Below are 15,276 nucleotides of genomic sequence, written 5' to 3'. Positions count from 1 at the left end.
AGTTTGACTGTTTTGAAGAATAAAGCATCAGAATTTAATGGCATGTGCCATTAAAGAGCATCTGGGGACCTGCTCGTCCACTGTGTGTGTTTCAGATACATCCACACCATCAAAAGTCAGTGGAGTCATGCAGATTTATGTCAGCTCAGTTTTCCTCTGATTCAAAATCTTATAACCCGAATGTCTTTTGGGGGTAGAGGATACAAGATACACAAAAGTGCTGAAAAGTTCCAGTACAGCTTAGTGTCACCGATAGTAGTTCTGCTTCTTCTCGGATGGATAAATAAATGGAGAGGCATTTTTGTAACAATTTGTAAAGTTTGACTTTTCCTTTCACAAAGCAGTGAGCTTATAGAGGCTGTAATGTATTCAGTTCCTAAAATGCACTTGGCTTTCATACTTGCTAAACTAGATTTCATTTTGTTGTCTTAATGTCTAACCCAATTCAGAATGCTGATTACTGAACGGTAATTTATAAGGCTTTGAGTCTGTTGAGGTGAAGGCTGCAAAATTTGTTAAGAAAATAAAAGGTAATACAAGAATTGTAATAGTTCCAAGGGAATAAGTTACCTCACTGCAGTGTGCTTATGCATCTTGTTTTGCACCTGTGCTTTAAAGCAATTCTGTGCTCCTGCTGCTGAATGGTGCAGCACCACTCTGCTGACAGCAGAGCAGGCAGTGAGGAAGCAAAAAGGATGATATCAGACTCATGCATCATGTTAACCAGCAATATGGTATTCTGCATGAATACAGTTGATCTCTGAAGTATCATCCATGCTGCTTTTGCTCACAAGTTTCATGTCAGGCCAGCCCTACATTTGAAGTGAGGCTATCAAAGCAGCTGTGGCCACAGTTTTGGTTTGACTGGATTTGGTCTGATTTCTTGCATGATATTGTGCAAGGACTTTTGGGATGCTGTTTATCAGGGTAGACTTGTAGCATAACATTTGAAAATATTCCATCGCAGAGGAAAAACAGCACTTCTGAAGACAAGGATGAAGAGGCTTATTAGGATTTCTGGAAAACAGCGCAGAGGGGCCGACATAATGTTGGTAAGATTTGGGACCGATGATGAAATCTGTAATAGCTCGCAACAGAGTAAGCAGCCGCATTGATAGACAGGATTTAATGATTTACTGAGGATCTATCATTGCTTTGAGTTTATATGCACGTGGTGCTGGCATTTCCTGTCCCAATCCCACTCTTGCACTTGGGCAACTAAATTCCCCTTTGGCAAAGGAGTGATGGGCTCCCTTTTCTCTTTCCAAGCAGAGATGATGATGGTGTCAGCACTTCTCTATACTGGCCTAGTGGCGAAACATCCCTGGGAACTGGAGACACCAAACCGAGGATTCCTTCTGAGTCTGAAGGCACTTAAATGCACATCTTCTCCCACCAAGGCGAACGCAGCAATTGCCTGCGCAGGCACCAGTCTGCACCAAAGACATGTTCCATCCCTCCAGCACCACAGGGCTGCCAAAAGGCAAAGTTAACGGTAAGGTACAGGGTTTCCAAACAAGAGACAGTGTAACTCTGGAACATTGTGGCTAGTAGCTCCCTTTCTGGGGACGGCAATGTCAAACTCTGCTACCAGCACTGAATTAAATAGTCTTTGAATAAAACATGTGAACAACATTAGGAACATAGACTAACCCTCATGTATCAATGGGCTACAAAGCAAGCTTCTTTCTTCCCCCTTACTCTATGACCTCATGAATCTTGCATTACTGAGCACAGTAGCTCAGCTTCTCTGTGTATCTGTACATAAGCCTGCCTGCTGTATAGGCTTGAGCATGATTTGGGACCGTTACCAGTGCTGAAAAAAATACTGATTCCTTAAAGAAATGCAGTTGCTTATTCTTCTCTGCAACAGTCTTTTGTATAGGATCAAGGAGTGTGTCCAGACTGTTTATTTCCTTTTTGTACTTCAGCTACAGTACGGGGAAAGATTTGATATTTCCAAGTATTTCTTCTGATCTTTTTTCCAATTTGGTGTTTCAATGCAAAGTTTTAATTGTCATTTCCATAAATCTATTTTTCACAAGCATCAAAGTGGTGTGAGGCAGACTGTACTCAATAGCTGGCATATTTTAATAGCTCATTTTACTGCATGCATTTCTTACAAAAAAAATCAAAGGATGCTAAACACCAACAAATAATGTTTAAAAGAGTATAATATTTTATTTGGATTCAGTTCCATATTGTAGTGGTCTATTGCCTTAACGAGCCCAGGAAACAATTGTTGGCTGTATGCTCAGCCTTAGTTTTTATATTGAGAGATTTTTCAACTGTTTCATTCCTTTGTAATCTTAATCAAGAGGAACCTAGTTTTTTATTTATTTTATAATGCCTTGAGCCTTTTATAACGGTCTTTTCTCTTTAACTCCAAGAAACTGTAGGGAAATCTCCCGGTTTTAAATGTAATCCCCACTGGCACTGGTCAGAATTTGTACTTTCAAATAGAATTTTTTGCAAAATGAAATATTTTGGAAAATTTATGTACACATAAACAGACATACACAGATATATGTCCATTAAAAATAGATGCTCAGTGCACACTAACTCTGAAATGTTGGCTGAAACTTATAAACAGTCTCCCCCCACACATAGACGCACTGAAGGCATAAACATTTTGAGAGGCAGTCCTCCAAAACAAATACTATTCCCAGCATACATTCTAAATGCATATACATTGCCACTTTCCAAATATTGCAGCATATTTCTCATGTAGCTGTACAATCTTCTGTGCTGGTCAGTGGATTTCTGCAAGGTAATGTTCTGTAAATAAACTAGGACTTAAAATGATTTTTAACACAATTGTGCCATAAATAAATCTTAGGCAGCTGGTAACCATCGTCAGGTTTGGGAGTACTCTGAAATATCCGTATGATCTTAAAAATTAGAAGCAACAATCCACGAGTAAGAATATTCAAAAAATACCTTTTTTCATTATTGCCTGTTGCCTTCCTGTTTTCCTCCTGCTCTTTTAAAAGATGTTGTTGAGAAGCTTCAATCCCCTAAGCCAAAATGAAGAAACTGAACATTTATTTGGAAAAAGGTGAATGTCAGTGATTATCAAACGGAGTCTAAAGCTTTTTAAAGGGGGATATAAACTGTCACGTTCCAGGTTGCAAGCAAGTTGCTGCCTAAGAAGTATGAGACGGGACATTTCCCTGTGGTCAGCTTGTTTCTCTAACTGTGGCTTTTACTATGTTTTCCTCAAAAACACGTGGGACTGGCCATAGTCTTCTGCCAGGACGCTGCCAGGGCACATCAAGGCATTTCCTACTGTTCTCAGAATATGAAACTATCATATCACATGCACAGCAGTTACATTTCCTTGTATTTTTCTTCTTTCTATTAATAGCAATAGTTTGCAGCATAATATATACTTTGAATTCTCACATACCGAGACTTAAAACTGGAAACTTCTGGAAGACGATTGTCGCCTAACTTGTGAGCGCTCTGGAACCACTCCCGTCTTTCTCAAAGAGCCGAGGTCGTATACCTGGAAAAAAAACCCTTAGAAAGGAATTCACTTGTTTCGGTTGCCACTTCCTGTAACCAGCTAATTCTGTTCTAAATCTTTTTTGCCACGAACACTAAAAGCAGAGTTCTCTCTACTCGACCAAATTCCTGTCTGTGCACAACTTTAGCATACTGTAAAACATAAAGAAGCCTGCTGCTGTAACAAACCTCAGTCTGTCAAAAGCTCCAAATGGGAACGTGTCTTTTGGAGCAAGTGGATGTTATCAAGCTATACAGCAACTGGCCCTTTGAGAGTCAAATCTCCAAGAGCTGCGGCAGGGACCGTGCCATTAGGAGGGAGCTTTGAGCACAAAGAAGTGAATGGTGGCTCTCTATATGCAACAGAGAGCCTCGTTCCAGCCCATCTCCATGGATGGGTGTCAGAATTAGTCTGGAAGCAGGTAGGCATGGGATGGGATGGCACTAGCACTGGTTGCACCTTGAGCCTGGGAAGCCGTTCAGCTATACAGTTCTGGTTATACTTGTGCTTCTCAGAAGCACAAGTAGTAGCTCTCGTGGTATTTTCATGCACCTATTCAAAAGCACATCTCCTTCCCCTTCTAACAGCCCTAAGGATGGCCTTTCTATTCTCTGACTGGTGCCCACAGCACACATCTTCTCTAAGCTCCTCCTGGAAATGCCAGACTATCTCAAGTAATGTTCAGACCTCTAGAAAGGAATAACGCCAGAGATCCCATAAGGTTATCATTGCTATCACTTTGGTTTGAAAGGGTTACAAAGATGACGGTGATGATCAGCAGGTTAAAATGACTAGTGATCACTCAAAAGCAGGACCTGCTTTAAATATCTTGTCCTTTGACCTTATGTCTTTGATCTTACGTGTCTTTGATTGGATTTCATTTTTTGTGAAACCTAGTAACAGCACCAGATACAAGTTCCTGTTAACTAAAATATGCAATTTTGGATTGCAGAACTTGGTTCTTCACCAAAATTTAAGGCGGGGGGAGAAGAACAACAACAACAAAAACCACATGTGTACAGTAAGGCCTAGAATCCTCTGTACTTGCCTTGCTATGAGCTTCAAATATTTCTCTGTAAAGACTCCTTTATGAATTCTGTTCTCTGTAAAAGTTCCTCAGCCTTTAATCTTTATTTTCAGTTTACCCAAGCTGATTACTTGTACATGGCAGGAATAAAAGCGAAGGATACTACTTTTAGAACTTTAAATTTTTTTTTAATGTAACTCTAGTGTTTATACAAAAACATCCGAGCAATCTGACCACTGTTCTTTCAAAAATGTACACCAAAAGCTTATTGCAGCAAACATGTTAATCACTTTTATTATTCCTGAGAGGGGACACTCTGCATCATGAAGACATAAAGGGGCATCCTCATTTTGTTTAAATTTGCAAAGATTCACTGATTTTAAAGAGTTAAAAGAATTCACTTCTCTGAAAGTCTGATCGGTGGTTCTGATGTAGGAGTAATTTATTGTGGCTTAATGAGTGGCTGTGCATCAGGTGAGCTCACTCTTCTGCACATTTTTATCCTTCATGAATGCCAAATAACACACATCAGCTTAAACCTCTGTCACTGACACTTAGACTAATGCGTTTTACTTGTTTTCTCTGTGCTAAGAGCATGTGCCCAGTTAATTACCAAAGTCCAGTTGATGAGTGATAACTTAAGTCACACTAACTCAATAGTGAATCTGAGTTGCTGGTGTCTTATGAGGTTCTCTGGCACATAAGGATGGTACAGCAGCTTCTGTTTAAGAACTCTAGTAAATAACGAGAAGAGGTGAATGAAATGCTCACATATACATGGGCTTTATCTGATCTGACTCCAGTCTTCTACTCTATGGAGATCAATCTGAACTAGCTGTCTAAGCTTCCACTGTAGTCAATGAAGATCTATGTCAATACAGTCTTCAGAGGGACCTGCTGGAGGAATGGGCGGAGAGGAACCTCATGAAGTTCAACAAAGGCAAGTGCAGAGTTCTGCACCTGGGGAGGAATAAACCCATGCACCAGTACAGGCTCAGGGTTGTCCTACTGGAAAGCAGCTCTGCAGAGAAGAACCTGGGGGTCCTGGTGGACAAAAAGTTAACCATGAGCCAGTAGCGTGCCCTTGCAGTAAAGAAGGCCAGCAGCATCCTGGGCTGCATTAGGAAAATCATTGCCAGCAGGTTGAAGAAGGTGACCCTTCCCCTCTACCCAGCCCAGGTGATGCTACATCTGGAGTACTGTGTCCAGTTCTGGGCTCCCCAGTACAAGAGCAAGCCCAGTGAAAGGCTATTAAGATGATTAAGGGATTGGAGCATCTCTCACGTGAAGAAAGGCTGAGAGAGAGCTGGGATTGTTTAGCCTACAGAAGAGAAGGCTCAGGGGTGATCTTACCAATGTGTATAAATAGATGATGAAATAAGATGGAGCCAGACTCCTTTCAGTGGTGCCCAGTGACAGGACAAGAGGTAATGGGCACAAACTGGGCAAAAACACAGGAAGTCCCATCTAAATATAAGAAAAAATCTTTTTTACTCTTAGGGTGACGGAGCACTGGAACAGGCTGCCCAGAGAGATTGTGGAGTCTCCTTTCCTGAAGATATTCAAAAGCCATCTGGATACAGTCCTGGGCAACCTGCTCTACGTAACGCTGCCTGAGCAGCGGCGTTAGACTAGGTAATCTCCAAAAGTCCCTTCCAACCTCAACCATTCTGCGATTCTGTGATTCTGTGATTCCGATTCTGTGACTGAAGGGAGTTTAGTAGCTCGATTGAATTCCCATGCATAGGTGCCTACGGTGTTTGAGTTGCCCTAGAGTAGGTCAGATATCTTCAGGGGTGACCGATGCTATTCAGAGCCATAGGAGATCGTTACCTTCTGCAGCGGCATTTGAGGGCCAGGCAGGAATCTTAAAAAATCTGCCTCTGTGTAGGCATTTGAATCTAGCTCTGGCGTGCAATTCACCTCACCAAATTCAGGAATGTGCTATTCCTACACATTCACTATCATCTGTTGTCAGAGACAGGCCAGTAAACTAGGTGTACCTTCGATCTTAGATGCAACCCTCCTCAATGTACTGAAATGGCACAGGTTTTTATTTTAAGGCTGAACTGCTAGAAACTATATAAAAAAAAAGCAGATGTGAAGCAGGGTTTGGGTTGTGAGCTGGGTAACTGAGATCAGAATGGAGATAGCAGTCCAAACCTCCTCTCAAAACTTTCCTCCAGTCATTCTTCCTTCTGTTTCTTCTGCTCCTCCCTCTCAGAACTGCACCCTCCTTTCTTGGCTTGTCAGACAAATCCTCCTCCTCTCTCTATAACTCTGCCCACTCAATCTTGGACACAGAAGTCCTTACAACTCTGTGTCACTGTTTTGGAAACCAGTTCTGTCAGCTATGTACCCCAGTCCCCGTCCTTCCTGATTGTCACTGGACCTGCTTTCCAGAGACCTTGGGGGTTCATGTTGCTGAACTGGGAAGACTCCTGTTGAGCTCTGTTAGTTACACAAAGCACAGCATATTGTATATCTCAGGCCTAACTTATCTCTTAGCTTTTCTTGGGTGAAACAGTCCTCCCATTCAGTTAACTGAACCTCATTGTTTTCCTATTCCGTTGACCTCCCACTTTCTTTCCCTCTTCTTTCAGGCCCTCAGGAGGACCCTGGTCCTCCTTATTCCAGTAGTTTTTTTTTTTTCCAAAAGCACACGCTGACATTTGCTAGACTCATATTAGTGGTTTATAATAGCTGGCTCTGTTTAAAAAATGAAGTCTGAGTCTTGTCTCAAGAGTTTTTTTTTTTACTACACTTCTAATCCACTTTCCTTTTTCCTTGTAGTGTCACTAGGACTACGGCCTCATGCAGAGGGACTATGTAGAAGAATTCAGCTAAGCTTTGTTTTCTTTTGCGGAGGGTAGGCTTGGTATAAGTGCTTGTCATCATAAGCCTTTAGAAAATATGTCACCAAAGCAGGGAGCGACTGGGGAAGACAAGAAACAAACAAACAAAAATACAGGTATATATGGCTTTAGTTTCAGAATTAGAACTTGAGGAAAAGAAGTAATATAACACATGAAAAAAGAAACATTTTTAGTGTAAGCGAATTATTGGGTCCATTTTTGTTGTAGAAATTCAATGTTACAAATAATAGTAAGACCTGCTGCAACCAGAAATTCATCATATACATAGCTAAGATATAAACTTTTCTCATTCTCATATAGGAGAGAGCAGGTAATGCTGGATGCAAGTCTAAATTCTGATACTCCATCAAGTATTTCTTCAAGAACAAGATTTGGGCATTTAAATTTTTACAGCTGTGGAAATTAAAGGGTAGTTATAAGTACAGAGAGGAGTTGCTTCCAAAATTCTAGGCTCCTTCCCAAGTTCTTTCTATTACAAGCCCCAAAATGCCAGCTTCCCCACTTTGCTGCCATAGAGCTTGTCCTTTTTGATCCAAGCTGCTACTCACTTCCTCACCCAGAAGTGGAAGTTGCTGTGGTGGATCATCTATGGCACAGGACAAATGTGGGAACACACACGCAAGCAGATATCAGCAGCCTCTTTGACAAAAGAACAACTTACTGTGCCAGCTGCTCCCTGGCAAATATTAATATTTACAGTATTACTCTATGGGGTGTGCAGGGTAGATTATTGCTTATATGTTGTGCATGCCTACAATTGGCAGGGAGCAGCTGGCACAGGGTAACCTTTGCCTGTGAAGCACCCTGTTGGAACCGGTTCCTGCACTGGCCTCACATATTTTCAAAGTTATTGTTGCCTGAAACTAGTTTTTTTTTTTTTTCCTTTTCTCCATCTTACTAACAAAATACCTAAATCAGTACAATTCCAGAGACATTGTTTTGCTGTCCCATTTGGAAATGAAAGCATTAAACAAGATGCTGTTTCAGAAGGTGCTTCAGTATTGTCACTGTGGACAAGTACCCAAATATCTAATGCATTTCCATGCTTTCATTTAATGAAATGAAGGTTTTTTTAGTCAGTTTTCATAAGAATATGAAACTCAAGTGATTATTCTGTCTCTATATCTCTGAGTTTGCTTATCGAACAATCACCCATCGGTCACTTTCTAGATAATTGCAAAGTTAATTAGAGGAAAAACTGAAGCTCGACCTCGTTATTAGACATAAGAAAATCTCTGAAGCAGAGTTGCACAGAAAACAAGGAACCATAACTTTGTTCACAAGTCTGCTAGCTATATTCTCCACTCCAAAGAGCACAATTGACTCAACACTGAACTATAATGGAGCAGTTCTCTGGAAGTTATTTGCATAGCTTTTTAGCAGGGTGAGCTCGTTCTTATGGACAATTCAGATATCTTGGTGAAAGAATTACGTTAAGGTAGATTATCTCAGGGGAGATTCTGCTGAACTATAAAGAGAAAGCAGAACTCAAGAAAGAGTAAAGTTTCTCCTAGGCATATGGCAAGTGTGGATAATTCTTCCTTTTCTTACTATCCGTTCTGAAAAATTAAGCAGAAATTATTATGAGTTAATCTTTTGAGTTGTCTTTTTCTTTGCTTCTTAGCAAAATTAAAATTAAGTTCCGTAAGAACACTTTTTTTTCAAATTGAAGCCGATTTTTTTTAATATCTTTTAATAATTAATGTCTGTAACTTTTCAAACAAAATTATTTTGAAAGGCAAATGCTAATGCCTCAGTTAAAAATGTTAAAATGAAGACATCTAATTTTTTTAATTCCTTTCTGGGTAGTGACACTTGAAGGAAAAAAACAAACGGTAAATGAACTCTGCCTTTTTAGCTAGTATATTATTGTCTGGCACAAGAATTGACTGACAAAGAAAAAAATACGGATGACTACCTTCATCCTTAGACAACTCGTGAGGAACGCCATTACCTGTTAACAGGCACCAAGTTCTTCCTTGTCAAACATAAATATCTACAGAACAGACACCTACTTTCTGAGAAGGCCATCTTATACTGCCTTTCTAATCAATGGAGTAAAATAGGGAACAATTCATCTGATGTATTTTAGCTATCTATTTTAGAAGGTCTTCATCCTGAAATACATACCAAGAGAAAGTAAAGGGAATCTTGGTCTAATAATTTAGGTTTGATGCGGTTGCCCATCTAGAGGGAACTACCACATTTGAGATACGGCATGGAATCTCGCACAGCCTCCGGCTGCTGCTCCAGAATAGCACGTCTCCTCTGAGCTCCTTGTCATATCGCAGGCTGATGTATTGGATACCTTGGCGCCTCTCATATGGCAGCAGACGTTTGAGATGGTTGTGGATGTACGACATCTGACATCTGCATGGGCAGCAGTATCTAGCATCTTTTTCCCTCCATTTGTTAGAAAGGTCACTGAGGGTGACTTTCCCAGAGCAGAGAGCATTTATAGCTAGGTGAGAAGAATCTTATTCATGTTTTTGAGAAAATAGCTTTGGGGGAGCAGAGTAGAGAAGCTTGCCGTATTCTCATAGAGAACGAAGACCTGTAACATGCAGAACAGTTCTAGAGGATCACAGAAAAATACTATGTTTATGTGAATAATTTCCAACAAACTGAAACAGTGAGGAGAAATAAAACTCAACCTCTAAGCATATGAAATCTTCTTAGCAGCTTTAATTATTCAGTGTGTTTGCTGGTGAGCTGACCTACAGGTTAAGAGTGTCAACACACACCTTCTATGCTCAAAGGCTATGTTAAGGTGAAATAAGTGTCTGTATAACACAATATACAGATTTGAAGAGAGTGGGACGTGGAGAAGACAAAACCATACCCCTCAAAGGAACCATATAGCTTATTTCCAGAAAGATTGTTCTGTGCATTGCCTTTTGAAATCAGCTTGAAATACAGTCAGTTATGTGGCTAGATGAACGGAAGGAGCATGCACTGCTTTGACAGAAAGGCAAACATATCAGTTTAAATTTAACAATCCCTCCACTCAAGTAGTCATTCTGAAGCTTTCTTATGTCATTCAGCTGACATCAGATCAATAACATTATGACATTTTATGTCATATAAGTGACATAACACAAATTGTTCAGTGAAAGCCTAAAAGAATAGAAAAATGCCAAGGAGCATATATGACTTGTGTATATATCTTTTCAAATAATGGCCTCTTACACATCAAAGATGTTAACTTGCTTCAGGTTTGGCATATTGCCTTGCTTAGCAATTATTAAAATTGTACTAAGTGGACCACCTGTCCCTGAAGAAATTTGGACTGATCCCTAAGAAGACCATTTTGCAGAACTCATTACTTTTTCTCTGAATATACACTTTCAGAGAGATTTGTTCTGCTTCATTGTTTCTACTTCAATCCCATTTTCATCTTTCTATTATTGCTGTATGAGAAACAGTATTATTACAATTTTCCTTGAAGTGTAGTTGGATAAAAACTGTATGCATAAAACAATGCAATGAAGTCTTTATGAACAATGACCAAATATATAAATATATAAAATATATAAAAATGTATATTTTTAACAGTACTCTTAAAGTCTGAACAGTAAAACGGGAAAAAAAGGACATCATTTGAAGACTGATTGTAAAACACCCTCCACTCAAGGCAGCCTAAACAAGTACCAGTTTAGAAAAGTGTAAGAGCAAAACTTTGCAAGACAAACTACTTGGCACAACATAATTGGAATGCAGAAAGACATTGTTCTGTGATGTTGAGAAAGTATATTATTAGCAGAGATTTTATTTTGTAGCTCAATATATATATTTCTATTCCCCCGGACTTCTTATTTTGAAGTGAACTGCTTGTAATACAGGGCACAAATCACTACATTATAATGAAAGACTCGGTTTTGAATATCCAGGGATGATTTGATCCGAATAAAGCAGCTTCATGTTATACTTCAGGGTTGTAAAACCTTTGTGATATAGTCTGTCATTAATTTGATCACGCCTATTGGACAAAGGGCTTTTCTGTCTGCGGTGGTAACTTACCTCTTAGTTAACCTAGAGTACCTAGAGTAGGTAGAGTCTCTACCTAGAGTAGGCAGAGAAAAACCGATGCTTAAGAGGTATGATTTGTCTAACTTATTTTAGTCATATGCATTAGAATAAGGTGAACCATTCCAAAGACACCACTGGCAACTTTGTATAGCCCAGTAGCTATAAAGAGAATCTGCAGTGACTTGCAGAGCTCTAGACATTTGGTCAAAGGACTCTCTCCTTGCATAATTCTCCAAGGAAATAGTTTCCCTCTATGCACTATTTGTAACAATGACATTCCCTTGAGTGTCACATTTGCATTTGCACTCCAAAGATGTTAATGTTTCACCCTAGGCTAAGCAGAGGTTGCTAGGAACTACTCAAGATTAACTATGCCTTCCTCTATAGTATCTGATCTCCTGATCCTAATACTTTAATTGGTCATTTTTAATATGAAAACAACAGCCATGGCTCTGAAAACTGCTAAGGCCTAAAGAGCAGAAGGGCAAGAGAGCACTCCAGGGAATAACATCACTTAACATCACCTTGTTCCTATGTGTGACTCCCTAGGTCTTAATATTGACCACTGACACAGACAAGAAACATCATGAAGATTTGATCTCACCAGTCATGGCTGTTCCTGTGTCCCAAGATGTGCTCTTTCTCTAATTCCTCAGTGGTGCATACATCTAGCATTCTGCCTGTGCGGGAAAGGGTTTTTTTATTACTTTGTCATTAAAATAATTCTGCAGGTAGGCCAGGCATAAGAAGCTTTTATGTGAGTTGCAATTTAGATTTCTCAGGAATACAGATTTATCCCAAGATCTAGTAAAAGCGTCCTTTGATCAAGTGTCTTGTTTATGAATAGAAGTCTAGGTACTACAGCACAAGGGTGTATTATGGTAGAAGAAGCTTCTCCCCACGTGGTTTGCACACATAAATGGTAACACTTCCAAACCTAAATAGTATAATGAGTAACCAAAAAAAGGGGGTTTTACTGTAAAAGAATAAAAGAAATTGGAGCAGAATTTTATTTCCAACACATGCCACTGTGTGAGGAGTTCAAAACAAAGTTGTGTCTTTTTTTTTTGCTCTCAAGAACTTGATGGATTCCTCAAAATGGCTCCACTGCGGTCAAAAATTACAGACAACTGAAACTAAACTGAGCTCTTCATTTGAAAAGGTGGGAAGAGATATTTGACAAGAATAATTTTATTTACTGCTTTTCTTTTTTTTTTTCTCCACTGCACCTCTAGGCAACATGTTGCAGTGATGTATATATGTATTATATGTGTCTGTGCATAGACCAGCACGTGTGTTACTCTTAACTCCTCTGCAAAGCAATGGCCTAATTTTTAATATTTGAATACCTAATACAAAAATCAGTGTATAAATATACTGTTAGCACTACTTTTAAACTTCCACCCAAACTGTGTGACTAGTATCAACTGTGAAGGCAAATTTTCTCAGACAGATTCTCAGAGCAGAATCAGTGGCATTTATTATAGCTCCAAGACATATATCTTGGAGAAAAGCAGACCTTTATCAGAGCAAGACCTGCTAACACAAGAGAGTGCATTGTGCATTAAAGTCTCTACCTCACATTGCTTACAGACTAGTTAATACCAGTGGGACAGGGAATGGATATACAAGAAAAGTGACTTACTTGTGGGTGCATTGCCAGTCAGTAACCAAAGTGAGCATGGAACTAACTCTCCAAGTTTTTAGCTGTCTTGTTTATTAGGAGAAACTGCATCAACCAAAGTACAGTTGCTGAAGTATTTTATTGTAGGTCTCAGATCCAATACTCTAGAGACTTAAAGATCCTCATCTGCAATGCAAAAATACAGATATAAAATCAGTAACTGTGACAAAGACCTTTTACAACCAGGTTGCTGCCTTTTGATTATGGAGTTCTCCAGTCTTCTTCAGATTTAAGTGCTTAGCTGCCATTTTAGGTTCCTAGACTGGAAATGTAAATGTTTAAAATATTTCTCCTCATCTACTGACTTTTGATCCCTAAAATTACCAAAGTGACTGCAAATCTGCCTCTGAGCAGGCCATAATGCAGATAAGCCTTGAACGGGCTTAGCTGTCTAAAATATGTTTGAGTACTGTCAGGAATCACGAACTATGTGCTGCTTAATTCAATAATTCAGTTGGAGGACTCACTCTAGATGTGCGGTCAGTTCATATGGGGACCCATGGTTCAATACCTTTCTTTGGTTGAGAAGATTTAAACTTCACTTCATTGGCATGAATTTTCTAGATACAGAAATACCTGGCAGCCTTGTTTGACAGCAAAGTTTCTACAGATCTCCTGTTGAATTTATTTCACTTTGCACTGCATGCATAAAAATTAACTGGACTAGGGAAGGGAAAAAAAGTTAGTTTGATTATATATATTCATCTGGGTACCTTTCTATTTCTGGAATAACAGTGACTAATGGCCATGAGGTAGTGCCAACCTGAAGTATCCATGCATTGTATCCCATTTTGTATTGTAGGTTTTCCATAAGTGTTTGGCCCCTTCCCCAGCTGATACAAAACAGCTAAATTCTAGTCAGTTCTAGTCTAGTGTAGTCATGGGATCTTGCCTGACCTTCAGTAGTGTCTGGGGTAGTTAAATGTTGTGCACATCCTAGATCTCCTTCTAACTCCAGTCCACAAAGCTGTGGGCTTAATACATCTGTCCACCTATAGACATTTAATGTTACCTTGGATACTGTAGGGTGATCCTGTCTAGCCTCCAACTGCTGCTCCCAAAGCACAAGGATATGTCTTGTAGAGCCTCTGTCCTATCTGTCAGTCCCATGTGGATGACTTGGGTAGCCTAGAACTTCTCACAGCTAGGGTGTATTTATAGCTGCAGTTGAATAGTTTCTGCTTAATTGTAACTTTCTAGACCAACCTGTTGCTTTTAGCTCTGGAACGTGCTGTGTTCAAACCACAGGGAATTAACTAAATGTTATTTATCAAACTTGGATACTAAATGAACAGTTCTTCAACTGGTATAATCAGATTAGCTTCACTGGGTTCCACGGAACAATGCCAAATTACACCAAATGAGGATCTGATACTCTAGTAACTGATATAACAAAAATTTCTAGGACAATATCAATATCAAGCTGCAACGGAATGTGAGAGAGCAAAATTTAAAAGGAGGATCAGGAAAGGTCAAGAAAACCTTTCTTTGAATCAAGCATATCTGAACCTTGTTTCTAAGTGTTTGCATATGACCGTATTCTTACACTGCCTCTGAGGGAGTTTTGAGTTGTTTTTCTTGGAGAATTGGACACAGTCAAAATAAAAAAGTGCTTGCAGTAAGAAAGGACTACCTGACCATCACCACCAGGAACCCTAGCTGTAAAATCCTTTGTTATTTCAGGAAATTAACCTCAGCATCCAAGGAGATTGGTGGGGAATATGGATTTTCTGTAGGCATATGGGGAGAAATCATATATTTGATGACGTCTCAGGGAAAATTGCTGGTAGTCTGTGGACTGGACCTTGCCATTGCAGTATTCTTGCTTATTCTGTAACTTTAAAGAAATAGGACTAAACATAATAATTGAAGGCAATGGTGTCCGAAAGCCAGTGAAATGAGGTAGAACTTAGCAACAACTGAAATACTTTGAAATTAGAATTACGAAAAAAGCCATGTAGGAAGGTTTTAACATGAATTGATTTAGCTTTCCTTATCTCCTGAAATAGCCTCTTCTTTCATCTTTCTTTTTTATGATGCATTTCTCTTTTGCAAATGAAGCTTCATCCTCAAATTATCAGGAAAGGATTAGTCTGCTGATTAACGAGCTGACACTACTCACAAGAGTAGTTTTCAGGTACTTCATTTAAAA

General features: G+C 39.5%; 1 long non-coding RNA gene across 1 annotated transcript; it reads right to left on the bottom strand.

The window, feature by feature from the left end:
* Positions 1-1,160: 1,160 nt before the first annotated feature.
* LOC104151322 (uncharacterized) lies at positions 1,161-13,239 on the bottom strand. Its single transcript, XR_695753.2, has 5 exons — positions 13,086-13,239; positions 12,045-12,120; positions 3,410-3,508; positions 2,941-3,017; positions 1,161-1,473 (listed from the first exon to the last, which is right to left on the bottom strand). It is a non-coding gene; the product is annotated as an uncharacterized lncRNA (long non-coding RNA).
* Positions 13,240-15,276: the final 2,037 nt, after the last annotated feature.

The sequence above is a fragment of the Struthio camelus genome, chromosome 4, assembly GCF_040807025.1.
Source record: "Struthio camelus isolate bStrCam1 chromosome 4, bStrCam1.hap1, whole genome shotgun sequence".
Lineage (NCBI taxonomy): Eukaryota > Metazoa > Chordata > Aves > Struthioniformes > Struthionidae > Struthio > Struthio camelus.
This window is presented reverse-complemented; position numbering and strand designations above follow the sequence as displayed.